This window comes from Clarias gariepinus, chromosome 9 (assembly GCF_024256425.1).
Source record: "Clarias gariepinus isolate MV-2021 ecotype Netherlands chromosome 9, CGAR_prim_01v2, whole genome shotgun sequence".
Classification (NCBI taxonomy): Eukaryota; Metazoa; Chordata; class Actinopteri; order Siluriformes; family Clariidae; genus Clarias; species Clarias gariepinus.
The window spans coordinates 846,177-859,065 of record NC_071108.1 but is presented as its reverse complement, the minus strand read 5'-3'; the positions used below and the strand labels follow the sequence as shown (position 1 = coordinate 859,065).

General features: G+C 44.2%; 1 long non-coding RNA gene across 1 annotated transcript; it reads left to right on the top strand.

Annotated features, from left to right (window-relative positions):
- Window positions 1-820: 820 nt before the first annotated feature.
- Window positions 821-2,384, top strand: LOC128530076 (uncharacterized). The gene is made up of 3 exons (XR_008361103.1): window positions 821-886; window positions 1,849-1,943; window positions 2,268-2,384. It is a non-coding gene; the product is annotated as an uncharacterized LOC128530076 (long non-coding RNA).
- The last annotated feature ends 10,505 nt before the right edge of the window (window positions 2,385-12,889 follow it).

Below are 12,889 nucleotides of genomic sequence, written 5' to 3'. Positions count from 1 at the left end.
ACGGTTACATAAGTGCTGGCAGTTCCATCATGACATTTGGCTTGTTCAAGGTATAGTTCAAAATTATGTTTTAGCTTACCTCAAGGGCATCCAGGATGTAGGTGTCTTTGGCTACGTTCACACGGCAGGGCTTAATGTTCAATTCTGATAAAAAAAAAAAAAAATGTAATACATTTTTGCAAGGCCGTTTACATTTCCAATTAAATGCGACCTTTTGTGATCTGTGTGAACGTGAAATGACCCAGAAGTGACCCGTATGCGCAGAAGAGTACTCAACGGTCAACAACGTCACTTGTAGTTTGCGGAAGTAGCTAAACAATGACGTGCGGGTCAGATACATGCGATCTGGCTGTTCAGACTAAAGTCGCATTGCGAAAGATCGGATGCGTATCAGAGTTGGACCACATAAGATCTTTTGAAAGGATCACATGTGTGTCGTTCAGACTGTCAAAAAAAAGATCAGATACAGGTCGCATAGGGGCAAAAAAATGGGACCGGAATTGGGTCATTTCAGCCTGCAGTGTGAATGTAGCCTTTGTTTTCACAGTAGTTTAAATTTTTATATTTTTAGGTCAAACCATTCAGTTTTCAGTCATATAATGCAGGTCTATGGGACCTGAAAATATCAAAATTTAAACTACTGCAGAAACAAAGACACCTACATCTTGGATGCCCTTGAGGTAAGCTAAAACATACCAAAATTTTATTTCAAAGTGAACTATACCTTTCACCTTGTTGACCTTGTCCTCATGTGCCTGCTTTAAGTCTGGACTCTACTTGACCACTTTTTCTGGTTTTAATGTCTTGTTGTTCCTTTTTAGAGTAAACATCTGAAGAGGTTAGGAGGGGTTGATGCTGCAGACCATGTAAAGAAGTCAATGGCTGCGTAAGTATCTTTGTTCCGTTTTTGCATTAGTTTATAGTTGGGGTGTAAGGGTCCGTGTATTCGTATTGAACCATGCGGTTCAAGGCTTTCGGTTCGGTGTTAGGTACGCATTTTCAAACCGAACAGTTATTTCAAATAGCGCGTCATGATCTCACTCATAATGTAAGGGATGCTGGCGCGACCATACCCTCAAATGGCAAACGTAATGTAAGCGGAACGAAACTGAGCTACTCGTGACAGATCGTTTATCAGTTTGGACCAAAGCAGCGCGAGCCGATCTTGTACTACACAGCGCTAAGAGATCCAGTAAAGAAACCACTCTCATTTGAATTCGCCACTTAAGTAATACCATCGTTGCGAGATCTAGTAAGAAACAGTCACATTTCTGTTATTAACGGATCAAACAGAGCTGACGTGGAAACCAGAAAGAAACATTGTGCCATTGATTTATTGTAGTAAAACTAACAGTAACTTTGAAAGTTTGGCAGGAATAGTAGGCTACAATGCTTTCAAGTAACGTTACGTCAGTTTTATTTCTGCGTTATGAATAACATTGCTGCCCTCAAATGCTGATCTGAACTAAAATAAACATTTGTTTATGAGTACAAAATATTACATTTCATTTTTTACAAGCAGCCATATTGTTTTATATGCTCCTAAGAGTCAATTATTTACATTTACATTCAACTGCTCCATTGCTCAAAGTAAAAAATATCCTACTTTATGATGTTAGTTTTAATAATAAAAAAAAATAATTAAGGACAGTTCTCTGGCATTTATTTTTGCTGTATCAAAAACGTACCGAACTGTGACAAGTGTATCGTTTTAAACCGAACCGTTGATTTTGTGAACCGTTACACCCCATAGTGATGTTCCCTGTCATATACTGTCATGTGCTACATTTTTATAATGAACTTGATTGCAATATAATACTCTAATATGAATCTGTTTTACCATGGCAGAACTATGACAAATAAAATGATGGCTCTAATGAGCCTCAGAGGAAGGAGTGGGAAGGTGTCCTTTATGAAGACCCATCTTTACAAGCTCATCTGTGGTGAGTTTTCTTTAACATTTTTTAACAATGTTTTAAATAATATAGAATATAGTAAGCAGAATAATAATTCATAAGAAATCATTTTAGTTGGAGGACTCTACAGAGCATACTGTAATATTATATATAATACTCCAGGGCTCTAGGCTAACTTCTCTACTGGCAGTACTGGTTACTACCAACTGCCTTTTCTTGCTCACCCAAGCATGTTAGTAAATACTAATTTATATAGTTGAAACATTGGCAATACCACAAGTTGATATGTACAAAATATTGGAGAGGTTAGCGTTTGCTAATAATGATCTTTTTTTTTTTTTTTTTCATCAGACGCAGTGTTCAGCTCATTTGATACAACAACAACAAAAATAAATGAACACATGGCCAAATATTTAAAATATGCACCAGAGAGGATGGGTGGCGGTGGCAGAAAAAAGGAAAAATAACCAGCCATGTTCAATGTGGCCCAGTGTTAAGGAATTCTGCGTGCCTCTCCCCATTGGGGGGCCACCCCCCATGGTCCTGGGCACATGAGCCTCAGAGCTTCTTTGTGAAGACAATATGCCAGTCTGCCCTATTTTGAGGCGGATTGCGTGACGCACCCCAATCTTGCGAGGGGGTGCCCAGCTCAAAAACACCTCCTCCACATCTCCTTGTGTGTTTCACGTCTCGCAACAGTCAGACCCGGTCGAGACTGGGTGGCCGACAGTCCCGACTCTTGAGCACAGCTTGTTATATAACTTCGCCTCATGAACCTAGTGGCGACCGAGTTAACGACATCGTCAAGTAGGCCGGGAGGCGAGATGGGGCATCGAGGAGGAATACACAATTCTTCTCCTTTATGCCCCTGAGATTTAACCACAAGTGCCTCTCCGCGGAAACCATTGCAGCCATAAAACGTCCAATAGCACGAGCTGTCTGCTTTGTTGCACGAAGAGACAAGTCTGTGGCCCGGCGTAAGTCCAATACGCCTTACCTTGCAGAGCCCCGCCAGGACTCAAGTCTCTCAGCAGGTCAGCCTGGTAGGCGTGCAAAACCGCCATCATGTGCAATGGAGCACCAACCTGACCTGCTGCCTGAAAAGCTTTTCCCTCTAGGGAAGATAAAAAGTCTACACAGCTTGAAAGGAAGTAATAGCTTTTCAGGAAGGATGATGTCCCAGAAGAGAGATAGCCTGTATTTATTTTTTAAGTGCTTAGAGGCTATTACCATCTCCGCGGAAGCAAGAGAGGATGGTTATCCTTGCCCATTCACAAGAAGCGCCATGGCGCGCTTGAGAGCGTACAGAGGAATTTCCCGATCCCATGAGAACGCGAAAGAAAGGAGTTTTTAAATCCGTCTCTCACAGCTCTGCCGGATGCACGAGTTTAAGCCCCAGGAATGCGCGAAGCTTCTCAAGGAATGCAAGGCGCGCGCGTAGCACTTAATCAAAGCAGTAAAGCCATTATCGGTGAGTTAAACACTTATTTTTCTGGTTAGACACAACACGCTCACAACTAGGTGAAGACAAGAATCTGAGGAATGTTTCCGGTTCACTCCTATTTATAACCTTCAGGTGCGTCTTATCAGATGACGTCACCCACCGAGGTTATAAAAGACAAAAATTTGGCGTGCTTCTGTGTCTAACCAGCAAAAATAAGTGTTTAACTCACCGATAATGGCAGAGTTTAAACGAGATATCCCTCCGTGTGCATAATCCACATCGGAGGGCGATCTCTACACTTTACTGCTTCGATTAAGTGCTACGCGCGCGCCTCGCATTCCGAGCCGCCGCGCATTCCTGTGGCTTAAACTCGTGCATCCGGCAGAGCAGTGAGAGACGGACTTAAAACTCCTTTCTTTCGCGTTCTCATCGGATCGGGAAATCCCTCTGTCCGCTCGCAAGCGCGCGCTGCGCTTCTTGTGAATGGGCAAGGATAAACATCCTCTCTTGCTTTCGCGGAGATGGTAATAGGCTCTAAGCACTTAAAAATAAATAAATAAAAACATAGACGGCAGGTTCTGTCGGGTGGCTGGGGGGCGGAGCCTCAACGACGCTCTCTCCCCTTTTCTTAGCAATCTCCATATGAGTTAACCCTTTCATGGAGTAAGCTGTATTCATCCCGTGTTTTCCTGCCATCAACTTATTTATTTATTTAAATATAATTGAGGTAGAAACGCGGAGTTATATGATGACACCCTGATAGAAGAGACGCTTCCAGGCTATCTCTCTTCTGGGACATCATCCTTCCTGAAAAGCTATTACTTCCTTTCAAGCTGTGTAGACTTTTATCTTACCTGGAGGGAAGAGCTTTTCAGGCAGCAGGTCAGGTTGGCGCATTGCACACCATGGCGGTTTTGCACGCCTACCAGGCTGACCTGCTGAGAGACTTGAGTACTGGCGGGGCTCTGCAAGGTAAGGCGTATTGGATTTACGCCGGGCCACAGACTTGTCTCTTCGTGCAACAAAGCAGACGGCTTGTGCTATCGGCCGTTTTATGGCTGCTATGGTCTCCGCGGAGAGGCACTTGTGGTTGAATCTCAGGGGCATTAAGGAAAAGGATCGTGTATTCCTCCTCGATGCCCCATCTCGCCTCCCGGCCTACTTGGCGATGTCGTTAACTCGGTCGCCACTAGGTTCATGAGGCGAAGTTATATAACAAGCCTTCAGGAAATTCCTTTCCCGCCTTGCTCAAGAGTCGGGACTGTCGGCCACCCAGTCTCGACCAGGTCTGACTGTTGCGAGGCATGAAACACACAAGGAGAGTGTTTTTGAGCTGGGCACCCCCTCGCAAGATTGGGGTGCATCACGCAATCCGCCTCAAAAGAGGTCAGACTGGCATATTGTCTTCACAGAGAAGCCCTGAGGTTCATGTGCCCAGGACCGTGGGGGGTGGGCCCCCAATGGGGAGAGGCACGCAGAATTCCTTTTAAAGAATGAAGTGTTCTCCCTGGCACCCCCAGGAGGTTGGTGTTCTTGCTCCGCCACCACTGGTGTTTCGGGCAACTCCAGTCTCCAATAAAATGTTAGTTCTTCGGGTTTTTCCTGCCGTGTTTCAGGATGCCGAACATCTAACATCCCCCCCGTTTAACCAAGCCGCTGAGCTTTGCCCCTTTCTGAGAAACTGGCAGCGTGGAAGCTACTGCCAAGTATATCTCCTTGGGCACTAAGCACTGTACAGAGAAACTACAGGATTCAGTTCTCACATCACCCTCCGCGTTTCAATGGCGTGGTCTCCACTTCCATGAAACCGGAAAGTGCAAGAGGAACGGGGGGCTGCGTCCAATTTTTTAGATTTTGCGGGCTTTACCGCTATCTAAAAATAAATCAATGGAAATATTGCCACAACACAGGAGGTTCCTGAGGTTCGCTTTCGGGGGCGAAGCTTACCAGTATCGGGTCCTTCCATTTGGTCTAGCTTTTTCACCCACACATATACAAAATACATGGATGTAGTTCTGGCTCTTACGACTCCAGAGCATCCGTATTGAATTACATGACTGGCTGGCCCAGTCTCAGTAGCTAGCGCTTCGACATCAGCATGTCGTTCTAGCTAATCTTTGTTTCCTAGGATTGAGATCCAATGCCATGAAAGCATGCTCTTTCCTGTTTAGAGGACAACATTTTTGGGTGTCACATGGAATTTGAGCGTAAGCGGGCACAGCTGTCTCCCGCTCGTGTCGAATCCATTCTCAACACCGTCAAGGAAATCAAGCTAGACCAGAAAGTGACCATCACTTTCAGAGATCTTAGCTCTCATGGCAGCTGTATCCACGGTGACACCTTTGGACCTTCTGCACATGAGAGCATTTCAGTTGTGGCTAAGAACCAGGGGATTTTATTCTAGGGCCAATCCCCAATAAGGGCTACGCGCCAGGTGCTTCGTACCCTTCCTATGTGGTTCAGACCCCGGTTTCTGACTCTGGGTCCCACTCTAAGTTCGTCTTGTCGTCGCAGATGCTAACGACAGACGCTTCCCTCATGGGCTGGGGTGCGGTCTTAAATGACCGTCCAGCCCAAGGGAGCTGGAGAGGCCATCTTTTTGCGCGGCACATCAATTGCCTCAAAATCATGGCTCTATTTCAGGCCCTAAAGCACTTCCTCCAGCAGTTGAGACTACCATGTCCTAGTGCGGGTGGACAACACTATGGCAGTCTCATATATTAATCGCCAGGGCGGACTGTGCTCGCGCCGCTAAATAGCTAGCGCACCAGATTCCTGTCCCTCAGGGCGATTTACATTCTGGGAAAATTTCATGTAGCGTAGGTGAACCTCTTTGCCTCGCAAGATCAGCAAATGTCCCCTTTACTACTCTCTGACTCTAAGTCAAGCTGGTCTTCCTGCCAGCATAATTAAGACTATTCTAAGTACTAGGACTGCCTCCCCTTAAATAGAATGTATTTTAAAAGTTGGTGCATGACGAAGCAGGTAGACCCAGTCCACTGCCGAATTGTTTCAGTGCTGGAGTTTCTGCAGAAAAAATTTGTCCTCTGGCTTGTGCCCTTGTTGAACCACTAGAGTCAGCGCCTCAGGTTTCTGACCCTTAAGATGGTTTTTCTAAATGGTGTTACCTCTCTAAGAGGATCGGACAGCTATTGCCCTCTCCTATGAGGCGCGTGGGCTCACTTTGCCTCTAGGAATCAGGGCTCATTCAACCAGGGGAATCGCCTCATCAATTGCATTAGCAAGAGGTATTCCCTTGCAGCAAGTATGTGACACGGAGGGTTGGTCCTCTCCGTACACATTTGCCAACATGCATCCTATTGTTTTGAAGCCTTCTGTCCTCCGCCTTTACAGCTTCGCAGCACGAGAGACATCACTTACTGTGTCCAGTATGTGCTCTTCAGATTTACATCCACTGCATTAGCCAGTGGCATAAGTCAGAGCAGCTTTTACATGTTTTGAAGGCGCAAGCGGCGTGAGAGATGCTATTGCCCTCTCCTATGAGGCGCGTGGGCTTACTTCGCCTCTAGGAATCAGGGCTTATTCAACCAGGGGGATCGCCTCATCTATAGCACTAGCAAGAGGTATTCCCCTGCAGCAAGTGTGTGACATGGAGGGTTGTCCTCTCCGCACACATTTATTACATTTATAGTTTGGATGTTCATGCTACTCCGGGCTCACGGGTCCTCGAGTAAGCTACCCAGACATAGTTCTGAGACCTTCTTGGCCTTGTGCGCACACGCTACACAACCTTGGAGTCCAGACACTGGCAGTGCGGCGGCGTTGGCACTCTCGTTCCCATAGCGCTTTCACGCAGCATCGAGTGTAGCCTTTGAAAGGGAACGTCTCGGGTTACTTTGCTGTAACCCTGTTCCCTGAAAAGGCGGGAACGAGATGCTGCGTCCCAATGCCGCACTGCCTATGTGACCGGACGTTCGTTCAGACAAATCAATCTGAGGAATGTTTCCGGTTCACTCCTATTTATAACCTGCAGGTGCGTCCTATCAGATGACGTCACCTGACCGAGGTTATAAAAGACAAAAATTTGGCGTGTTTGGTACACACATGCTTCACAACCGGCAACATGACAAGATGTTCCCATAGCGTTTTCACGAAGCATCTCGTTCCCGCCTTTTCAGGGAACAGGGTTACAGCAAAGTAACCCGAGACGTTTCCCATAGTGTTTTCACACAGCATCGAGTGTAGCCTTTGAAAGGGAACACACAGAGGTCTCTCCTCTGCCCCCATCCCCCCCCCCCCCCACACACACACACAATCTCTTTCAAATAATATATTAGAACATAAATTCATAGGTTTATGGTTTACAAATTACAAATTATAACAAATGAATTTAATTATAAAATAAATTATATGTATTTTTCATATACATGTATATTTTTATATTGCTTATTTTATAATAAAAATCATTTTCTGTAATTTTTCACCACAAACTATTTATTTAGTGTAATTTTTGATAAATAATTTATTATTTGTACATTGACAAAAAACAAATTATTGTTATTAGTCAATGTACAAATATGCCATAAAATAATAATTTTGATAAATGTGCCATAAAATAATAATTTGGGGGGATTTGTATTAATCGTCTCGACTGCTGTCAAGTGCCTAGGGTTAATTATAATAGTAATAATATATTTGATAATAATAAACCTTTGAATGTATGTCCTAATATAATATTTAATAGAGATTATGTAGGGGGGCAATCCGTGGCAGGAGGGCATTTGAGCGCATAACACCGGTTTGTGTCCGCGGTAAAGTTAGTTTTATATTCGCATCTCCGAATTCAATAGCTGCGTAAATAAACCCGCGAATAAGATACCCACATATATTTTCTCTCTACATTGTCTTTAAGCTACATCCGCCTTAAATTATACATGTTTAAAAGCATAAACACCATTATACTATGATTTGGGGATCATCGCAAAATCCCGCACACCAACAAAAAGCGTAGAACGATATTGATCTTTGCTTCTGTTCAGCGCCTGAAGGATCAAAAATACACTGGAAACTAGAAATGCAGGACTAGTACTGCCTGATAAAATATTAATGTTTAACAAAAATACATAAACATCAGCATACACATTCACACTTACCACCAAGCTGGAGCACCTGGGACTCAGCTCATCTATGTGTCAGTGGATCTCCAACTTCCTAACTGGCAGACCACAGGCAGTAAGGATGGGCGGACATGTCTCAGCCTCCCTCACTCTCAGCACTGGAGCCCCCCAGGGTTGTGTTCTGAGCCCCCTGCTGTACTCTCTGTACACCCACGACTGCGTGGCCACTACCAGCTCCACCACCATCATCAAGTTTGCTGACGACACTGTTGTGGTGGGCCTGATCACGAACAACGATGAGACGGCCTACCTGGAGGAGGTTGGAAATCTGGAGAACTGGTGCCAGAGAAACAATCTCCTCCTGAACGTCAGTAAGACAAAGGAGCTGATAGTGGACTTTAGTACAAAGCAGGTGAGGAACTACCAGACCCCCGTCATCAACAGGAGCCCAGTGGAGAGAGTGGACAGCTTCAGATACCTCGGTGTTCACATCACGCAGGACCTGGCATGGTCCTGTCACATCAACACCGTGGTAAAAAAGGCCAGACAGCGTCTCTACCACCTCAGACGCTTGAGAGACTTTAGACTGCCCTCCAAGGTGCTCAGGAACTTCTACTCCTGCACCATCGAGAGCATCCTGACGGGAAATATCACGACCTGGTTCGGGAACAGCACCATGCAGGACAGACGAGCTCTACAGAGGGTGGTGCGATCAGCTGAGCGCATCATCCGCATCGAGCTCCCTGACCTGCAATCGATTTACAGCAAGCGGTGCTTGACCAAGGCCAGGAAGATCATGAAGGACCTCAGCCACCCCAATAACGGACTGTTTACTCTGTTGCGGTCTGGGAAGCGATTCCGCTCCTTGAAGGCCAACACAGAGAGACTGAGGAGGAGCTTCTTCCCGCAGGCGATAAGGTCTCTCAACCACAACCACACCACTATGCAGAACTACACAATATTTTCATAATTGGTCAAATCTATCAATCTTCTTACATCCATGAACACTATGGACAATTACACGCTCACCTTCCTTCATATATAAACTACATGTCGTACGTTACATCCTGGACCATTGCACAAAGACACTTAATAACCTTGCACACCTACCTTCACAACTACACTACATTTTACAGTTTTACGTTTACATCCTGGACCAGTGCACAAAGACACTTTAATAACCTCTGCACTAAGACACTTTGCTCTATGCATATTTGCACACACCGTACAGTATATTTCAATTTGCACAGTATATTTCTATTTTGTACATCATATTTCTATTTTTATTTCTAGTTCTATTTTTTTCCCAGCACATTTCTATTTTTATTTTTAGTTCTATTTTTCCTAGTTTAATTTAATTTTTTTATTTAATTTCTATCGTATTTCTTTTATTCATATTTATTTCTTATTTGTAAAATTTAACTCTCTTTTAGGGTCAATGGCAGTCGTATAATGCATTTCACTACATTTCGTACTGTGTATGTTTGTGTATGTGACAAATAAAATTTGAATTTGAATTTGAATAAATAAAATGACATATATAATACCGAATGTTTCCTTATATATTGTTCCTCTGTAATTAACATGCCGATGTTAAACCGTTATTGTTGCACTATGGTTCCACTTTTTCTCTGATGTTATTTTAATTTACTTGTATAAATGATCCATTTATTTGCGTGTGATTGTTTAGTTTCGAGTGTCCGGTCTTTATTGTATATAAAGAAAAGCATGAATTAGAATAGGTACTTTCCTATAATTTTCCACTAATTCCCTCCCGTTCATTGCGCCCCACCTGTCATGTCTGTATTCCCCACTAGTGGGGCACCACACACTTTGAGAACCACTGCATTAAGCCCTTGGAGAGCATGCTTTAGTATGCTTGCACACAAACACACACTCACAATGAAAACAAAAGATCTGAGGAATGTTTCCGGTTCACTCCTATTTATAATCTGCAGGTCCGTCTCATCAGATGACGTCACCCTACCAAGGTTATATAAGCCAAAATTTGGAGTGTTTGATACACACATGCTTCACAACCGGCAACACGAAAAGATATTCCCATAGCATTTTCACGCAGCATCGAGGGTAGCCTTTGAAAGGGAACTGTAGTGTGTTATTCCTAAAAATAAGGTCCTGTAGTGTGTTAATTTAATAAAATAAGGTAATTAAAGTACATTTCGCTGAACTGAGAGCGTAGTGTGCTAGTTGATTTCTGATTCTCTGTTCCTTGTCAGAGCAGAACAGAGTAATGAAACATTAATACAGAATTCACACACTTTTGCACTCAAAATATAGATTAAACATAGTTGCACGAGTAATATTTTTCTGTGTTGCTGCTTTTTGATGTTCATGCACAATCAGCATCACTTATTTTATGCCAACATTAACACCATCAGTTGTCAGATCAGAATAGTTTCTGTTCTTTTCTTAAGATGCAGTTTCTTTTGTGGTTTGCAACACTTTTGTCAGTGGTGTCAAAAGTATTCACATTCATTACTTGAGTGAAAGTATAGATACTAGAGTTTAAAAAGACTTCTTTAGAAGTTGAAGTATCAACTTAAGCTTTTTACTCAAGTAAAAGTGTAAAAGTACTGGTTTTAAAACTACTTAAAGTATAAAAGTAAAAGTAATGTAAGGGGGAAAAAAAGCAACGTCTAACCTTCTGGTCCATAATGTCCATGCCACACTTCATGGTGTTGTAGTCAGTGACTGTGTTTGGCTTCCTCTTTCTGTTATCCCCAATCTCAACTATGTTGTGCATGGTGCTGAGGATGCAGACGGTCTTCCCCCGCTTGGACGCATAAACTGTGAGTGTAGTGCCAGTTGTTGAAAACACCTGATAAGTAAGATAAGAAAAGATGAAACGTTATAGTCATTGCACTTTTATATATAGTATAATAGCACAATGAAATTGGGAGCTCTTGCTCTAGGTTCAAAATAGAAAAGGAAAAATAACACAGCACTTATATAAATGCTTATATTATTATAGATCAAATAAATAATACAGCACTTTATATAAAAATAGATAAAAATAACGACAACATACCTGTGTGGTGAATTCGTTGCGGTCCGAAGATTGTTTGGCTGATTGTGGAAGCTCACAACGAATCTTGTTTATGGTGCCAACAAGGGTAGCTGAGCAGTCGTCCAGCAAGTGACAATGAAGTTAAGTAATTGTCAGTGGTAACAGTCCTTCCCTTGTCCATGAAAGGCTCCATCAGCTTCATGACCACATTCTCGGACAGTCTCTCCCCAGAGGGACGACTGAGGTCCTTGCCAAGATAAGGGATAGCGTTGCACATGTATTTTGACTTCAAGTCACTGTAAGGGTCCTCCACTAGAGGTCACTGTTTTTATTTTGTAGTTTTTGTTGGCCGACTCAGTTTCCCAGCAGGCACCTCGGTCAGGTGATGCAGTGCACACCTGAACCGAGGTAGCCATCAATCAATCTATAAATAGCTGTTTAGACTGAGAAACTGGGTCGAGCATTTTTGGTAATACCACTGTCAGTTATGTGGGCATTTTGGTTTGTTTTGTTATCTGTTTAATTTGTACTTTGATTTTAGTTGTGTTGACTTGGGCTCTCTTATTGGCAATGTCTCTGTGTATGTTTTGTGTGTCGGTGTTTGTGGAGCTGATTCAGTCCTGTCCTCCTGTGTTCTTGTGGTTAGCTAGAGCAGGTAAGCAGTTAGGTGTGTGTGTGGCTAGGAGCATGATTAGCTAAATTCTATGTTGAGTTATAGTACAGTTACAGTACTAGCATGCTTCTAGCCATAGCCCCTCTGTGTCTCTAGCTGTCCTGTGTTTCCTACCTCCCTAGTTGCCCAGTGAGCCTAGCCTTTGAGTGTCGCCTAGCCTTTGAGTGTCGCCTGGCCTAGCCACTGAGTGTCGCCTGGCCTAGCCACTGAGTGTCGCCTGGCCTAGCCACTGAGTGTCGCCTGGCCTAGCCACTGAGTGTCGCCTGGCCTAGCCACTGAGTGTCGCCTGGCCTAGCCACTGAGTGTCGCCTGGCCTAGCCACTGAGTGTCGCCTGGCCTAGCCACTGAGTGTCGCCTGGCCTAGCCACTGAGTGTCGCCTGGCCTAGCCACTGAGTGTCGCCTGGCCTAGCCACTGAGTGTCGCCTGGCCTAGCCACTGAGTGTCGCCTGGCCTAGCCACTGAGTGTCGCCTGGCCTAGCCACTGGGTATCCCTTGTCCTGTGTTTCCTCTCCCCCTATTGTCCCAGTGCGCCTAGTTTTAGAGTGCTGTCCCTCCTGACTGGGGAGTAACGACTAGCTTGTGAGTGCCGCCTCGCTTAGTCTTGGAGGGCTGCCTCGCCTAGCCACTGGGTATCCTTTGTCTGTGTTTCTGTGCCCCTATTCCCTAGTGTGTTTAAGCTATTAGGTAAGTATAGCTTAGTGCATGTTGGGGCTAAAGACATGCTTAGCTAGGTGTATGTGTAGCTGACT